At 45.0% G+C, this 17,627-nt stretch overlaps 1 long non-coding RNA gene across 1 annotated transcript in view; it reads right to left on the reverse strand.

Moving 5' to 3' along the window:
- Window positions 1-8,013, reverse strand: part of LOC148315694 (uncharacterized) — a 31,851-nt gene extending 23,838 nt beyond the window's left edge. Inside the window, exons 1-2 of the long non-coding RNA XR_015840679.1 lie at window positions 7,916-8,013; window positions 3,122-3,222 (exon numbers count right to left, since the gene is read on the reverse strand). This is a non-coding gene — a long non-coding RNA (uncharacterized LOC148315694). The remainder of the gene's footprint in view (window positions 1-3,121; window positions 3,223-7,915) is intronic.
- Window positions 8,014-17,627: the final 9,614 nt, after the last annotated feature.

Genomic DNA, 17,627 nt, shown 5'->3' on the forward strand with positions numbered 1-17,627 from the left:
CATGCAAAAAAGAGCAAAAGTCGGACTTTCAAAAATTCATAACTCACTTCCTGTTCATATTAGACGTTTAAAATATCCAATTTCTCGCCATGCCCGATGAGACTGCCAAGTTTGGTGAGTTTTTGTGCATGTTTCGGGGGTCAAAAATGCGATCGAACAATCGGAAAAATAATAATAATAATAATTTCTACAAAAACAACAGGGACTTCGCAGCGGTCGCTGCTCAGGCCCTAATAATAATAATAATAATAATAATAAAAAAAGTAATAATATTTTCTAGAAAAACAATAGGGACCTCGCAGCGGTCACTGCTCGGGCCCTAATAATAATAATAATAATAATTTCCACAAAAACAATGGGGACCTCGTAGCGGTCGCTGCTCGGCCCTAATAATAATTTCTACATAAACAATAGGGACCTCGCCGCGGTCGCTGCTCGGGCCCCAATAATAATTTCTACACAAAGTCCATTGTGGTGACCCGCCCCCTTTTAAGTAAATTCAAAATGGCCGACTTCCTGTAAAACCTAGCTCATTGCTCCAAGAGACTTTTTTGTAGGTCTTGGCCTTATACATACAGTGAACCCTCGCTACTTCGCGGTTCACCTTTCGCGGGTTCAGTGCTTCGCGGGTATAAAAAATATTCGGGGGCATTGTAGTTTCGCCGAGCGGCACGACGGGCGCTGGAGCGGTTAAACGGCCGGCGTGCGCCGAAGAAGAGCGTGGGCGAAGAGGAGATTGGACGAAGAAGAGCACGTTCCCCCGGACACGATCGGTGGCGACGTTTCGCGCGGTTCGGACCGTACCAGAGCTCCGGCCGGCGTGCGTGGCAGTTAAGCCGTAGAGGAGCACCTTCCCCGGGCACGGGCGGTGCCAAGCGGCCCCTAAGTTTAACCGAATGGAAGCTCCGGAGGAGGAGGGCATGCTCGCGTCACAGTAAGCCGAAGAGGAGCACCTTCCCCGGGCACGGGCGGTTCCAAGCGGCCCCTAAGTTTAACCGAATGGAAGCTCCGGAGGAGGAGGGCATGCTCGCGTCACAGTAAGCCGAAGAGGAGCACCTTCGCCGGGCACGGGCGGTTCCAAGCGGCCCCTAAGTTTAACCGAATGGAAGCTCCGGAGGAGGAGGGCATGCTCGCGACACAGTAAGCCGAAGAGGAGCACCTTCCCCGGGCACGGGCGGTGCCAAGCGGCCCCTAAGTTTAACCGAATGGAAGCTCCGGGGGAGGAGGGCGGGCGTGTGTCACAGTTAAGCCGAATTGGAACACCTCTTCCGCCCGGGCACGAACGGAGCGCGAAGCTGTCAGTTATGAATGAATAAATGAATAAATAAATAAATAAATAAAGAATGCCACCTTTCATTTCACAGGGCACACCGGACGGCGTACCAGCAGGTAAAAGTCGGAGTAATTAAATAAATACAAAAAGAATGGCTGGGGAATAAAAAAATAATACGTTTTAATAATAATTTGGTTTTTTTGTTATAACATGAATTTCACTCTCTCTCTCTCTCCTCGTATATATATATATATATATATATATATATATAATATATATATATATATATATATTTATATATTTATTATATATATTGTATTTTTTTTTAAGCATTTTTGAAGGTGCGCCGCTACTTCGCGGATTTTCAGTTTTTGCGGGTGGTCTCGGTCCCCATTATAATATAATAATAATAATATAATATTCCCTTTATTAGTCCCACAATGGGGAAATTTGAGATTCTAACCCAGGCCTCGTGGGGAGACTGGGTCCTGAACGCGGCGCCTTAGACCACTCGGCCATCCTGGCAGCCATAATAATACTAATATTCCCTTTATTAGTCCCACAATGGGGAAATTCGAGATTCGAACCCAGGCCTCCTGGGGAGACTGGGTCCTGAACGCGGCGCCTTAGACCACTCGGCCATCCTGGCAGCCAAAGAAATCATGCGAGGCACATCAGGTGGGGATCGAACCCGCGCCGATAATACGTGCTTGCACTGCAATTCTTGTCATTGACCATTCGACCATTTTAACATTAACCGCGATAACCGAGGGTTCACTGTACTCCATAAAATTTACAAAAAGCGAGGTGAAACACTCAACCAGGGCTGCTTTTTTGAACATTTCTCGAGGGCCATGGCGAGCCATTTCAAAAAAGCTGCACAACTAACGGATAAAATATTGATAAATTTGCTCTGCCTGATGTGTGTGTAAAGTTTCACGAGTTGTCGTTCATATTTAGAACCTCATAATCAGCGTTGTTTTATTGCCGAACAGTGCAATGCCACTCCCACAACTTTTCACGAAAAAGGATGAATTTCGTATTGTGACATCCTCATGGCCGAAACAGTCATCCGAGCATATATGAGGGCGACCTTGTTGAGTTGCACGGAGAAAAACATCCAAGAAAATAATTTGTATTAGCTTTTACCAGTTGGTGGCGCTACTACTACGATGAAAAATAAGTTGGTAGATGTCTTCAGGGCTGAAGTATCCTCAAATGTGTACAACTTCGAGAAGATAGGATCATCTGAGTCATGTTGCCGGAGCTTTTGTTGCCACAAAGTACAATCGGACTTTTCAGCACCGTAATAGCCACGCCTTTTGCCAAAACGTCACAAAATTCGGCAGAGAGTAAGATCATTGTCTTGAGTCTTTTCTGACAAATTTTCAGTCGGATTCGTCAAAAGGGCACCGTGCAGTATGTGAAAATTAAAATAAAAACACATTTTTGATTCCACTTGGCGGCGCTGTGTGTATAACAAAATAATAACATTAAGATGTCTTCAGGTCGGGACGTTTTATTTACAGGTGAAGGTTTGGATTTTTAGGAGCATGTGCAGGGGAGTTATTAAGCATTCATTTATTTGTATTAGGTTCATTTTGTCTTCTTATTATTGATATTTGACAGATTCATTAAAAGCAGACAATTATGTTTTAGGTTAATTTTTTACCTGACATGTTTCGGCGAGTCTTTCGCCTTCTTCAGAGTGTCGCATGATGGTGTCTTGAGACCCGTCTTTATCAGCTGATGTTCCATGAGGGTGTGACTTACCTGTCAAAAAAATGAAAAATCAGAGCAGTAAAAGAACAAGCACAACATGAATATTACAAATCAGCAATCACTGACCACTGCAAAAGGGAAAACCACATCATGGACCGGGAGAAGGGCAGGGTCATCCGCAACGAAGAGAACAAACAACAGCGCTGGATCAGAGAGGCCATTGAGATCTGCAAGCGAGGCATAAAAACCATGAACAGAGACAAGGGAGCCTTCATCCTCTCTACCACCTGGAGCAGCATCTTGGCGGAGTGAACGGACAGCGGGGGGCGTGACTTGCCTTCATTCTTGTGACAGGTAAGTCACGCCCTCATGGAACATCAGCTGATAAAGACGGGTCACAAGACACCATCATGTGACACTCTGAAGAAGGCGAAAGACTTTCATATTGTGACATCCTCAAGGCCTAAACACTCATCCGAACAAACATAAGGTAGATTTTGTTAACCTGCCCGGAGAAAAACATCAACGAAAATAATTTGTATTTGTTTTAACCAGTTGGTGGCGCTACCACTGCGATCAAAAATAAGTTGGCAGCCGTCTTCAGGGCCTGAATATCCTCAAATGTGAAAAATTTCGAGAAGATGGATCATCTGAATCATTTTGCAGGAACTTTTGTTGCCACGGAGATTAATCAGACTCTGCGGCACCGTAATAGCCACGCCCTTCGAAGGAAAGTCACAAAAATAGGGATAGAGTAAGATCAATGTCTTGAGTCTTTTCTAGCCAATTTTCAATCGGATTCGTTAAAAGGGCACCGTGCAGTACGTCAAAATGTATAAAATTATATTGATTGGCGCAAGGTGTATAACTGAATATAAACATATCGATGTCTTCAGGTACCGACTCTTTATGTACATGTGAAGTTTTGGATTTTTAGCAGCATGTGCAGGAGAGTTATTAAGCATTTTGTCCATTGCGGCGAAGGAAATCTTAAGTGAAAACTTCGAAGCCCCGCCCCCGTTCATATAGTATTTCGGAAACAAAAGATTTTAGCCCCAGTGTTTGTCCCAGGTCTTAAGATGCTACAGACAGAATTTTAAGGCAATCAGATGAAGCCTTTAGGATCAGGGTGCAAAAGAATGACCCCTGTAAACATGCAAAAAAGGGCAAAAGTCGGACTTTCAAAAATTCATAACTCACTTCCTGTTCATATTAGACGTTAAAATATCAAATTTTTCGCCATGCCCGATGAGACTGCCAAGTTTGGTGAATTTTTGTGCATGTTTCGGGGGTCAAAAATGCGATCGAACAATCGGAAAAATAATAATAATAATAATTTCTACAAAAACAATAGGGACTTCGCAGCCGTCGCAGCTCGGGCCCTAATAACAATAGGGACCTCGCAGCGGTCACTGCTCGGGCCCTAATAATATTAATAATAATAATTTCCACAAAAACAATGGGGACCTCGTAGCGGTCGCTGCTCGGGCCCTAATAATAATTTCTACATAAACAATAGGGACCTCGCCGCGGTCGCTGCTCGGGCCCCAATAATAATTTCTACACAAAGTCCATTGTGGTGACCCGCCCCCTTTTAAGTAAATTCAAAATGGCCGACTTCCTGTAAAACCTAGCTCATTGCTCCAAGAGACTTTTTTGTAGGTCTTGGTCTTATACATACAGTGAACCCTCGCTACTTCGCGGTTCACCTTTCGCGGGTTCAGTGCTTCGCGGGTATAAAAAATATTCGGGGGCATTGTAGTTTCGCCGAGCGGCACGACGGGGCGCTGGAGCGGTTAGACGGCCGGCGTGCGCCGAAGAAGAGCGTGGGCGAAGAGGAGAGTGGACGAAGAAGAGCACGTTCCCCCGGACACGATCGGTGGCGACGTTTCGCGCGGTTCGGACCGTACCAGAGCTCCGGCCGGCGTGCGTGGCAGTTAAGCCGTAGAGGAGCACCTTCCCCGGGCACGGGCGGTGCCAAGCGGCCCCTAAGTTTAATGGAATGGAAGCTCCGGAGGAGGAGGGCATGCTCGCGTCACAGTAAGCCGAAGAGGAGCACCTTCCCCGGGCACGGGCGGTTCCAAGCGGCCCCTAAGTTTAACCGAATGGAAGCTCCGGAGGAGGAGGGCATGCTCGCGACACAGTAAGCCGAAGAGGAGCACCTTCCCCGGGCACGGCGGTGCCAAGCGGCCCCTAAGTTTAACCGAATGGAAGCTCCGGGGGAGGAGGGTGGGCGTGTGTCACAGTTAAGCCGAATTGGAGCACCTCTTCCGCCCGGGCACGAGCGGAGCGCGAAGCTGTCAGTTATGAATGAATAAATGAATAAATAAATAAAGAATGGCACCTTTCATTGCACAGGGCACACCGGACGGCGTACCAGCAGGTAAAAGTCGGAGTAATTAAATAAATACAAAAAGAATGGCTGGGGAATAAAAAAATAATACGTTTTAATAATAATTTGTTTTTTTTGTTATAACATGAATTTCACTCTCTCTCTCCCCGTATATATATATATATATATATATATATATTGTATTTTTTTTTAAAGCATTTTTGAAGGTGCGCCGCTACTTCGCGGATTTTCAGTTTTCGCGGGTGGTCTCGGTCCCCATTAACCGCGATAACCGAGGGTTCACTGTACTCCATAAAATTTACAAAAAGCGAGGTGAAACACTCAACCAGGGCTGCTCTGCATGTTGTGCTGGGCCACCTGGAACAACAGCGGAGCTATGCAAGGATGCTCTTTGTGGACTACAGCTCGGCATTCAACACAATCATCCCAGACATCCTCGTCGCCAAACTGGACACTCTCGGCCTCCCTGCCCTCACACACATCTGGATTAAGGACTTTCTGACCAACAGACCCCAGACTGTGTTGCTCGGCCCCTACACGTCCTCCACCCTCATGGTGAGCACCGGTTCCCCCCAAGGATGCGTGCTGAGCCCTCTCCTGTACGCCCTCTACACCTACGACTGCAGCCCGGCCCACGGCAACAACACCATCGTCAAGTTTGCTGACGACACGACAGTGGTCGGTCTGATCTCGGAAGGTGACGAGACAGCCTACAGAGAGGAGGTAGGGAGACTGACAACTTGGTGCAAGGACAACAGACTGCACCTTAACTCTGCTAAAACAAAGGAGATTGTCGTCGACTTCAGGAGGAACAAGACGCTGCCGCACCCCTCTGCATCGAAGGCGTGTGTGTGGAGAGGGTCCACACGTTCAAGTTCCTGGGAGTACAGATCTCCGATGACCTTTCTTGGAGTCACAACACCACAGCAGTGGTAAAGAAGGTCCGCCAACGTCTGCACTTCCTGAGAGTCCTCAGGAAATTCAACCTGGACAGGAAGCTGCTGCTGGCCTTCTACCACTCGTCCATCAAGAGCCTGCTGACGTACTGTGTCTCCACCTGGTACAGCGGCTGCACTGAGGCGGACAGAGTGAGGCTCCAGAGGACAGTCAAAACAGCGCAAAGGATTATTGGCTGCCCTCTCCCCTCGCTGTCGGACATCTACACCGCCCGGTGCCTCAGAGGGGCTCTCAACATCGTCAAAGACAATACCCACCCAAACTCACACCTGTTCGACCGGTTGCCCTCTGGCAGGCGCTACAGATGCATCAAATCAAGGACCAATAGACTGAGAAACAGTTTCTTTCCGAGAGCCATCTCCATACTGAACTCTCACACACACACGAGACCACCCTAACCTTGCAAAACAGCATTGTGATGTGTTTCTATATGCCCTATTCAGTACTGAATTCCATTGCACTGTCTTATTTATTTATCTAATTTATATATTGTCTGTATTATTGTTGTATTGCACTGGAGAGGGGAGCCCTCTAATCTCGTTGCACACTTGAGTACAATGACAATAAAGGGATTTCTATTTCTATTCTATTCTTTTTTTAACTTTTCTCGAGGGCCAAGGCGAGCCATTTCAAAAAAGCTGCACAACTAACGTATAAAATATTGATAAATTTGCTCTGCCTGATGTGTGTGTAAAGTTTCACGAGTTGTCGTTCATATTTAGAACCTCATAATCAGCGTTGTTTTATTGCCGAACAGTGCAATGCCACTCCCACAACTTTTCACGAAAAAGGATGAATTTCGTATTGTGACATCCTCATGGCCGAAACAGTCATCCGAGCATATATGAGGGCGACCTTGTTGAGTTGCACGGAGAAAAACATCCAAGAAAATAACTTGTATTAGCTTTTACCAGTTGGTGGCGCTACTACTACGATGAAAAATAAGTTGGTAGATGTCTTCAGGGCTGAAGTATCCTCAAATGTGTACAACTTCGAGAAGATAGGATCATCTGAGTCATGTTGCCGGAGCTTTTGTTGCCACAAAGTACAATCGGACTTTTCAGCACCGTAATAGCCACGCCTTTTGCCAAAACGTCACAAAATTCGGCAGAGAGTAAGATCATTGTCTTGAGTCTTTTCTGACTAATTTTCAGTCGGATTCGTCAAAAGGGCACCGTGCAGTACGTGAAAATTAAAATAAAAACACATTTTTGATTCCACTTGGCGGCGCTGTGTGTATAACAAAATAATAACATTAAGATGTCTTCAGGTCGGGACGTTTTATTTACAGGTGAAGGTTTGGATTTTTAGGAGCATGTGCAGGGGCGTTATTAAGCATTCATTTATTTGTATTAGGTTCATTTTGTCTTCTTATTATTGATATTTGACTGATTCATTAAAAGCAGACAATTATGTTTTAGGTTAATTTTTTACCTGACATGTTTCGGCGAGTCTTTCGCCTTCTTCAGAGTGTCGCATGATGGTGTCTTGAGACCCGTCTTTATCAGCTGATGTTCCATGTGGGTGTGACTTACCTGTCAAAAAAATGAAAAATCAGAGCAGTAAAAGAACAAGCACAACATGAACATTACAAATCAGCAATCACTGACCACTGCAAAAGGGAAAACCACATCATGGACCGGGAGAAGGGCAAGGTCATCCGCACCGAAGAGAACAAACAACAGCGCTGGATCAGAGAGGCCATTGAGATCTGCAAGCGAGGCATAAAAACCATGAACAGAGACAATCCTCTCTACCACCTGGAGCAGCATCTTGGCGGAGTGAACGGACAGCGGGGGGCGTGACTTGCCTTCATTCTTGTGACAGGTAAGTCACGCCCTCATGGAACATCAGCTGATAAAGACGGGTCACAAGACACCATCATGTGACACTCTGAAGAAGGCGAAAGACTTTCGTATTGTGACATCCTCAAGGCCTAAACACTCATCCGAGCAAATATAAGGTAGATTTTGTTAACCTGCCCGGAGAAAAAAATCAACGAAAATAATTTGTATTTGTTTTAACCAGTTGGTGGCGCTACCACTGCGATCAAAAATAAGTTGGCAGCCGTCTTCAGGGCCTGAATATCCTCAAATGTGAAAAATTTCGAGAAGATGGATCATCTGAATCATTTTGCAGGAACTTTTGTTGCCACGGAGAATAATCAGACTCTGCGGCACCGTAATAGCCACGCCCTTCGAAGGAAAGTCACAAAAATAGGGATAGAGTAAGATCAATGTCTTGAGTCTTTTCTAGCCAATTTTCAATCGGATTCGTTAAAAGGGCACCGTGCAGTACGTCAAAATGTAAAAAATTATATTGATTGGCGCAAGGTGTATAACAGAGTATAAACATATAGATGTCTTCAGGTACCGACTCTTTATGTACATGTGAAGTTTTGGATTTTTAGCAGCATGTGCAGGAGAGTTATTAAGCATTTTGTCCATTGCGGCGAAGGAAATCTTAAGTGAAAACTTTGAAGCCCCGCCCCCGTCATATAGTATTTCGGAAACAAAAGATTTTAGCCCCAGTGTTTGTCCCAGGTCTTAAGATGCTACAGACAAAATTTTAAGGCAATCAGATGAAGCCTTTAGGATCAGGGTGCAAAAGAATGACCCCAGTAAACATGCAAAAAAGGGCAAAAGTCGGACTCTCAAAAATTCAAAACTCACTTCCTGTTCATCTTAGACGTTAAAATATCAAATTTCTCGCCATGCCCGATGAGACTGCCAAGTTTGGTGAGTTTTTGTGCATGTTTCGGGGGTCAAAAATGCGATCGAACAATCGGAAAAATAATAATAATAATAATTTCTACAAAAACAACAGGGACTTCGCAGCGGTCGCTGCTCAGGCCCTAATAATAATAATAATAATAATAATAAAAAAAGTAATAATATTTTCTAGAAAAACAATAGGGACCTCGCAGCCGTCGCAGCTCGGGCCCTAATAACAATTTCTAGAAAAACAATAGGGACCTCGCAGCGGTCACTGCTCGGGCCCTAATAATAATAATAATAATAATTTCCACAAAAACAATGGGGACCTCGTAGCGGTCGCTGCTCGGGCCCTAATAATAATTTCTACATAAACAATAGGGACCTCGCCGCGGTCGCTGCTCGGGCCCCAATAATAATTTCTACACAAAGTCCATTGTGGTGACCCGCCCCCTTTTAAGTAAATTCAAAATGGCCGACTTCCTGTAAAACCTAGCTCATTGCTCCAAGAGACTTTTTTGTAGGTCTTGGCCTTATACATACAGTGAACCCTCGCTACTTCGCGGTTCACCTTTCGCGGGTTCAGTGCTTCGCGGGTATAAAAAATATTCGGGGGCATTGTAGATTCGCCGAGCGGCACGACGGGCGCTGGAGCGGTTAAACGGCCGGCGTGCGCCGAAGAAGAGCGTGGGCGAAGAGGAGATTGGACGAAGAAGAGCACGTTCCCCCGGACACGATCGGTGGCGACGTTTCGCGCGGTTCGGACCGTACCAGAGCTCCGGCCGGCGTGCGTGGCAGTTAAGCCGTAGAGGAGCACCTTCCCCGGGCACGGGCGGTGCCAAGCGGCCCCTAAGTTTAACCGAATGGAAGCTCCGGAGGAGGAGGGCATGCTCGCGTCACAGTAAGCCGAAGAGGAGCACCTTCCCCGGGCACGGGCGGTTCCAAGCGGCCCCTAAGTTTAACCGAATGGAAGCTCCGGAGGAGGAGGGCATGCTCGCGACACAGTAAGCCGAAGAGGAGCACCTTCCCCGGGCACGGGCGGTGCCAAGCGGCCCCTAAGTTTAACCGAATGGAAGCTCCGGGGGAGGAGGGCGGGCGTGTGTCACAGTTAAGCCGAATTGGAACACCTCTTCCGCCCGGGCACGAACGGAGCGCGAAGCTGTCAGTTATGAATGAATAAATGAATAAATAAATAAATAAATAAAGAATGCCACCTTTCATTTCACAGGGCACACCGGACGGCGTACCAGCAGGTAAAAGTCGGAGTAATTAAATAAATACAAAAAGAATGGCTGGGGAATAAAAAAATAATACGTTTTAATAATAATTTGGTTTTTTTGTTATAACATGAATTTCACTCTCTCTCTCTCTCCTCGTATATATATATATATATATATATATATATATATAAATATATATATATATATATATTTATATATTTATTATATATATTGTATTTTTTTTTAAGCATTTTTGAAGGTGCGCCGCTACTTCGCGGATTTTCAGTTTTTGCGGGTGGTCTCGGTCCCCATTATAATATAATAATAATAATATAATATTCCCTTTATTAGTCCCACAATGGGGAAATTTGAGATTCGAACCCAGGCCTCGTGGGGAGACTGGGTCCTGAACGCGGCGCCTTAGACCACTCGGCCATCCTGGCAGCCAAAGAAATCATGCGAGGCACATCAGGTGGGGATCGAACCCGCGCCGATAATACGTGCTTGCACTGCAATTCTTGTCATTGACCATTCGACCATTTTAACATTAACCGCGATAACCGAGGGTTCACTGTACTCCATAAAATTTACAAAAAGCGAGGTGAAACACTCAACCAGGGCTGCTTTTTTGAACATTTCTCGAGGGCCATGGCGAGCCATTTCAAAAAAGCTGCACAACTAACGTATAAAATATTGATAAATTTGCTCTGCCTGATGTGTGTGTAAAGTTTCACGAGTTGTCGTTCATATTTAGAACCTCATAATCAGCGTTGTTTTATTGCCGAACAGTGCAATGCCACTCCCACAACTTTTCACGAAAAAGGATGAATTTCGTATTGTGACATCCTCATGGCCGAAACAGTCATCCGAGCATATATGAGGGCGACCTTGTTGAGTTGCACGGAGAAAAACATCCAAGAAAATAATTTGTATTAGCTTTTACCAGTTGGTGGCGCTACTACTACGATGAAAAATAAGTTGGTAGATGTCTTCAGGGCTGAAGTATCCTCAAATGTGTACAACTTCGAGAAGATAGGATCATCTGAGTCATGTTGCCGGAGCTTTTGTTGCCACAAAGTACAATCGGACTTTTCAGCACCGTAATAGCCACGCCTTTTGCCAAAACGTCACAAAATTCGGCAGAGAGTAAGATCATTGTCTTGAGTCTTTTCTGACAAATTTTCAGTCGGATTCGTCAAAAGGGCACCGTGCAGTACGTGAAAATTAAAATAAAAACACATTTTTGATTCCACTTGGCGGCGCTGTGTGTATAACAAAATAATAACATTAAGATGTCTTCAGGTCGGGACGTTTTATTTACAGGTGAAGGTTTGGATTTTTAGGAGCATGTGCAGGGGAGTTATTAAGCATTCATTTATTTGTATTAGGTTCATTTTGTCTTCTTATTATTGATATTTGACAGATTCATTAAAAGCAGACAATTATGTTTTAGGTTAATTTTTTACCTGACATGTTTCGGCGAGTCTTTCGCCTTCTTCAGAGTGTCGCATGATGGTGTCTTGAGACCCGTCTTTATCAGCTGATGTTCCATGAGGGTGTGACTTACCTGTCAAAAAAATGAAAAATCAGAGCAGTAAAAGAACAAGCACAACATGAATATTACAAATCAGCAATCACTGACCACTGCAAAAGGGAAAACCACATCATGGACCGGGAGAAGGGCAGGGTCATCCGCAACGAAGAGAACAAACAACAGCGCTGGATCAGAGAGGCCATTGAGATCTGCAAGCGAGGCATAAAAACCATGAACAGAGACAAGGGAGCCTTCATCCTCTCTACCACCTGGAGCAGCATCTTGGCGGAGTGAACGGACAGCGGGGGGCGTGACTTGCCTTCATTCTTGTGACAGGTAAGTCACGCCCTCATGGAACATCAGCTGATAAAGACGGGTCACAAGACACCATCATGTGACACTCTGAAGAAGGCGAAAGACTTTCGTATTGTGACATCCTCAAGGCCTAAACACTCATCCGAGCAAATATAAGGTAGATTTTGTGAACCTGCCCGGAGAAAAACATCAACGAAAATAATTTGTATTTGTTTTAACCAGTTGGTGGCGCTACCACTGCGATCAAAAATAAGTTGGCAGCCGTCTTCAGGGCCTGAATATCCTCAAATGTGAAAAATTTCGAGAAGATGGATCATCTGAATCATTTTGCAGGAACTTTTGTTGCCACGGAGAATAATCAGACTCTGCGGCACCGTAATAGCCACGCCCTTCGAAGGAAAGTCACAAAAATAGGGATAGAGTAAGATCAATGTCTTGAGTCTTTTCTAGCCAATTTTCAATCGGATTCGTTAAAAGGGCACCGTGCAGTACGTCAAAATGTAAAAAATGTTATTGATTGGCGCAAGGTGTATAACAGAATATAAACATATAGATGTCTTCAGGTACCGACTCTTTATGTACATGTGAAGTTTTGGATTTTTAGCAGCATGTGCAGGAGAGTTATTAAGCATTTTGTCCATTGCGGCGAAGGAAATCTTAAGTGAAAACTTTGAAGCCCCGCCCCCGTCATATAGTATTTCGGAAACAAAAGATTTTAGCCCCAGTGTTTGTCCCAGGTCTTAAGATGCTACAGACAGAATTTTAAGGCAATCAGATGAAGCCTTTAGGATCAGGGTGCAAAAGAATGACCCCTGTAAACATGCAAAAAAGGGCAAAAGTCGGACTTTCAAAAATTCATAACTCACTTCCTGTTCATATTAGACGTTAAAATATCAAATTTCTCGCCATGCCCGATGAGACTGCCAAGTTTGGTGAGTTTTTGTGCATGTTTCGGGGTCAAAAATGCGATCGTACAATCGGAAAAATAATAATAATAATAATTTCTACAAAAACAACAGGGACTTCGCAGCGGTCGCTGCTCAGGCCCTAATAATAATAATAATAATAATAATAAAAGTAATAATATTTTCTACAAAAACAATAGGGACCTCGCAGCCGTCGCAGCTCGGGCCCTAATAACAATTTCTAGAAAAACAATAGGGACCTCGCAGCGGTCACTGCTCGGGCCCTAATAATAATAATAATAATAATTTCCACAAAAACAATGGGGACCTCGTAGCGGTCGCTGCTCGGGCCCTAATAATAATTTCTACATAAACAATAGGGACCTCGCCACGGTCGCTGCTCGGGCCCCAATAATAATTTCTACACAAAGTCCATTGTGGTGACCCGCCCCTTTTAAGTAAATTCAAAATGGCCGACTTCCTGTAAAACCTAGCTCATTGCTCCAAGAGACTTTTTTGTAGGTCTTGGTCTTATACATACAGTGAACCCTCGCTACTTCGCGGTTCACCTTTCGCGGGTTCAGTGCTTCGCGGGTATAAAAAATATTCGGGGGCATTGTAGTTTCGCCGAGCGGCACGACGGGCGCTGGAGCGGTTAGACGGCCGGCGTGCGCCGAAGAAGAGCGTGGGCGAAGAGGAGAGTGGACGAAGAAGAGCACGTTCCCCCGGACACGATCGGTGGCGACGTTTCGCGCGGTTCGGACCGTACCAGGGCTCCGGCCGGCGTGCGTGGCAGTTAAGCCGTAGAGGAGCACCGTCCCCGGGCACGAGCGGTGCCAAGCGGCCCCTAAGTTTAACCGAATGGAAGCTCCGGAGGAGGAGGGCATGCTCGCGTCACAGTAAGCCGAAGAGGAGCACCTTTGCCGGGCACGGGCGGTTCCAAGCGGCCCCTAAGTTTAACCGAATGGAAGCTCCGGAGGAGGCGGGCATGCTCGCGTCACAGTAAGCCGAAGAGGAGCACCTTCCCCGGGCACGGGCGGTGCCAAGCGGCCCCTAAGTTTAACCGAATGGAAGCTCCGGGGGAGGAGGGCGGGCGTGTGTCACAGTTAAGCCGAATTGGAACACCTCTTCCGCCCGGACACGAACGGAGCGCGAAGCTGTCAGTTATGAATGAATAAATGAATAAATAAATAAATAATTAAAGAATGCCACCTTTCATTTCACAGGGAACACCGGACGGCGTACCAGCAGGTAAATGTCGGAGTAATTAAATAAATACAAAAAGAATGGCTGGGGAATAAAAAAATAATACGTTTTAATAATAATTTGGTTTTTTTGTTATAACATGAATTTCACTCTCTCTCTCTCTCTCTCCCCGTATATATATATATATATATATATATATATATATATATATATATATATATATATATATATATATATATATTTATTATATATATTGTATTTTCTTTTAAGCATTTTTGAAGGTGCGCCGCTACTTCGCGGATTTTCAGTTTCCGCGGGTGGTCTCGGTCCCCATTAACCGCGATAACCGAGGGTTCACTGTACTCCATAAAATTTACAAAAAGCGAGGTGAAACACTCAACCAGGGCTGCTTTTTTGAACATTTCTCGAGGGCCATGGCGAGCCATTTCAAAAAAGCTGCACAACTAACGTATAAAATATTGATAAATTTGCTCTGCCTGATGTGTGTGTCAAGTTTCACGAGTTGTCGTTCATATTTAGAACCGCATAATCAGCGTTGTTTTATTGCCAAACAGTGCAATGCCACTCCCACAACTTTTCACGAAAAAGGATGAATTTCGTATTGTGACATCCTCATGGCCGAAACAGTCCTCCGAGCATATATGAGGGCGACCTTGTTGAGTTGCACGGAGAAAAACATCCAAGAAAATAACTTTTATTAGCTTTTACCAGTTGGTGGCGCTACTACTACGATGAAAAATAAGTTGGTAGATGTCTTCAGGGCTGAAGTATCCTCAAATGTGTACAACTTCGAGAAGATAGGATCATCTGAGTCATGTTGCCGGAGCTTTTGTTGCCACAAAGTACAATCGGACTTTTCAGCACCGTAATAGCCACGCCTTTTGCCAAAACGTCACAAAACTCGGCAGAGAGTAAGATCATTGTCTTGAGTCTTTTCTGACTAATTTTCAGTCGGATTCGTCAAAAGGGCACGGTGCAGTACGTGAAAATTAAAATAAAAACAAATTTTTGATTCCACTTGGCGGCGCTGTGTGTATAACAAAATAATAACATTAAGATGTCTTCAGGTCGGGACATTTTATTTACAGGTGAAGGTTTGGATTTTTAGGAGCATGTGCAGGGGAGTTATTAAGCATTCATTTATTTGTATTAGGTTCATTTTGTCTTCTTATTATTGATATTTGACAGATTCATTAAAAGCAGACAATTATGTTTTCGGTAAATTTTTTACCTGACATGTTTCGGCGAGTCTTTCGCCTTCTTCAGAGTGTCGCATGATGGTGTCTTGAGACCCGTCTTTATCAGCTGATGTTCCATGAGGGTGTGACTTACCTGTCAAAAAAATGAAAAATCAGAGCAGTAAAAGAACAAGCACAACATGAACATTACAAATCAGCAATCACTGACCACTGCAAAAGGGAAAACCACATCATGGACCGGGAGAAGGGCAGGGTCATCCGCACAGAAGAGAACAAACAACAGCGCTGGATCAGAGAGGCCATTGAGATCTGCAAGCAAGGCATAAAAACCATGAACAGAGACAAGGGAGCCTTCATCCTCTCTACCACCTGGACCAGCATCTTGGCGGAGTTAACGGACAGCGGGGGGCGTGACTTGCCTTCATTCTTGTGACAGGTAAGTCACGCCCTCATGGAACATCAGCTGATAAAGACGGGCCACAAGACACCATCATGTGACACTCTGAAGAAGGCGAAAGACTTTCGTATTGTGACATCCTCAAGGCCTAAACACTCATCCGAGCAAATATAAGGTAGATTTTGTTAACCTGCCCGGAGAAAAACATCAACGAAAATAATTTGTATTTGTTTTAACCAGTTGGTGGCGCTACCACTGCGATCAAAAATAAGTTGGCAGCCGTCTTCAGGGCCTGAATATCCTCAAATGTGAAAAATTTCGAGAAGATGGATCATCTGAATCATTTTGCAGGAACTTTTGTTGCCACGGAGAATAATCAGACTCTGCGGCACCGTAATAGCCACGCCCTTCGAAGGAAAGTCACAAAAATAGGGATAGAGTAAGATCAATGTCTTGAGTCTTTTCTAGCCAATTTTCAATCGGATTCGTTAAAAGGGCACCGTGCAGTACGTCAAAATGTGAAAAATGATATTTATTGGCGCAAGGTGTATAACTGAATATAAACATATAGATGTCTTCAGGTACCGACTCTTTATGTACATGTGAAGTTTTGGATTTTTAGCAGCATGTGCAAGAGAGTTATTAAGCATTTTGTCCATTGCGGCGAAGGAAATCTTAAGTGAAAACTTCGAAGCCCCGCCCCCGTCATATTGTATTTCGGAAACAAAAAGTTTTAGCCCCAGTGTTTGTCCCAGGTCTTAAGATGCTACAGACAGAATTTTAAGGCAATCAGATGAAGCCTTTAGGATCAGGGTGCAAAAGAATGACCCCTGTAAACATGCAAAAAAGGGCAAAAGTCGGACTTTCAAAAATTCATAACTCACTTCCTGTTCATATTAGACGTTTAAAATATCAAATTTCTCGCCATGCCCGATGAGACTGCCAAGTTTGGTGAGTTTTTGTGCATGTTTCGGGGGTCAAAAATGCAATCGAACAATCGGAAAAATAATAATAATAATAATTTCTACAAAAACAACAGGGACTTCGCAGCGGTCGCTGCTCAGGCCCTAATAATAATAATAATAATAAAAGTAATAATATTTTCTACAAAAACAATAGGGACCTCGCAGCCGTCGCAGCTCGGGCCCTAATAACAATTTCTAGAAAAACAATAGGGACCTCGCAGCGGTCACTGCTCGGGCCCTAATAATAATAATAATAATAATTTCTACAAAAACAATAGGGACCTCGCCGCGGTCGCTGCTCGGGCCCCAATTATAATTTCTACACAAAGTCCATTGTGGTGACCCGCCCCCTTTTAAGTAAATTCAAAATGGCCGACTTCCTGTAAAACCTAGCTCATTGCTCCAAGAGACTTTTTTGTAGGTCTTGGTCTTATACATACAGTGAACCCTCGCTACTTGGCGGTTCACCTTTCGCGGGTTCAGTGCTTCGCGGGTCTAAAAAATATTCGGGGGCATTGTAGTTTCGTCGAGCGGCACGACGGGGCGCTGGAGCGGTTAGACGGCCGGTGTGCGCCGAAGAAGAGCGTGGGCGAAGAGGAGAGTGGACGAAGAAGAGCACGTTCCCCCGGACACGATCGGTGGCGACGTTTCGCGCGGTTCGGACAGTACCAGAGCTCCGGCCGGCGTGCGTGGCAGTTAAGCCGTAGAGGAGAACCTTCCCCGGGCACGGGCGGTGCCAAGCGGCCCCTAAGTTTAACCGAATGGAAGCTCCGGAGGAGGAGGGCATGCTCGCGTCACAGTAAGCCGAAGAGGAGCACCTTCCCCGGGCACGGGCGATTCCAAGCG

The sequence above is a fragment of the Idiotropiscis lumnitzeri genome, unplaced genomic scaffold, assembly GCF_059441095.1.
Source record: "Idiotropiscis lumnitzeri isolate Australia: NSW breed Sydney's pygmy pipehorse unplaced genomic scaffold, RoL_Ilum_1.0 HiC_scaffold_56, whole genome shotgun sequence".
NCBI lineage: Eukaryota > Metazoa > Chordata > Actinopteri > Syngnathiformes > Syngnathidae > Idiotropiscis > Idiotropiscis lumnitzeri.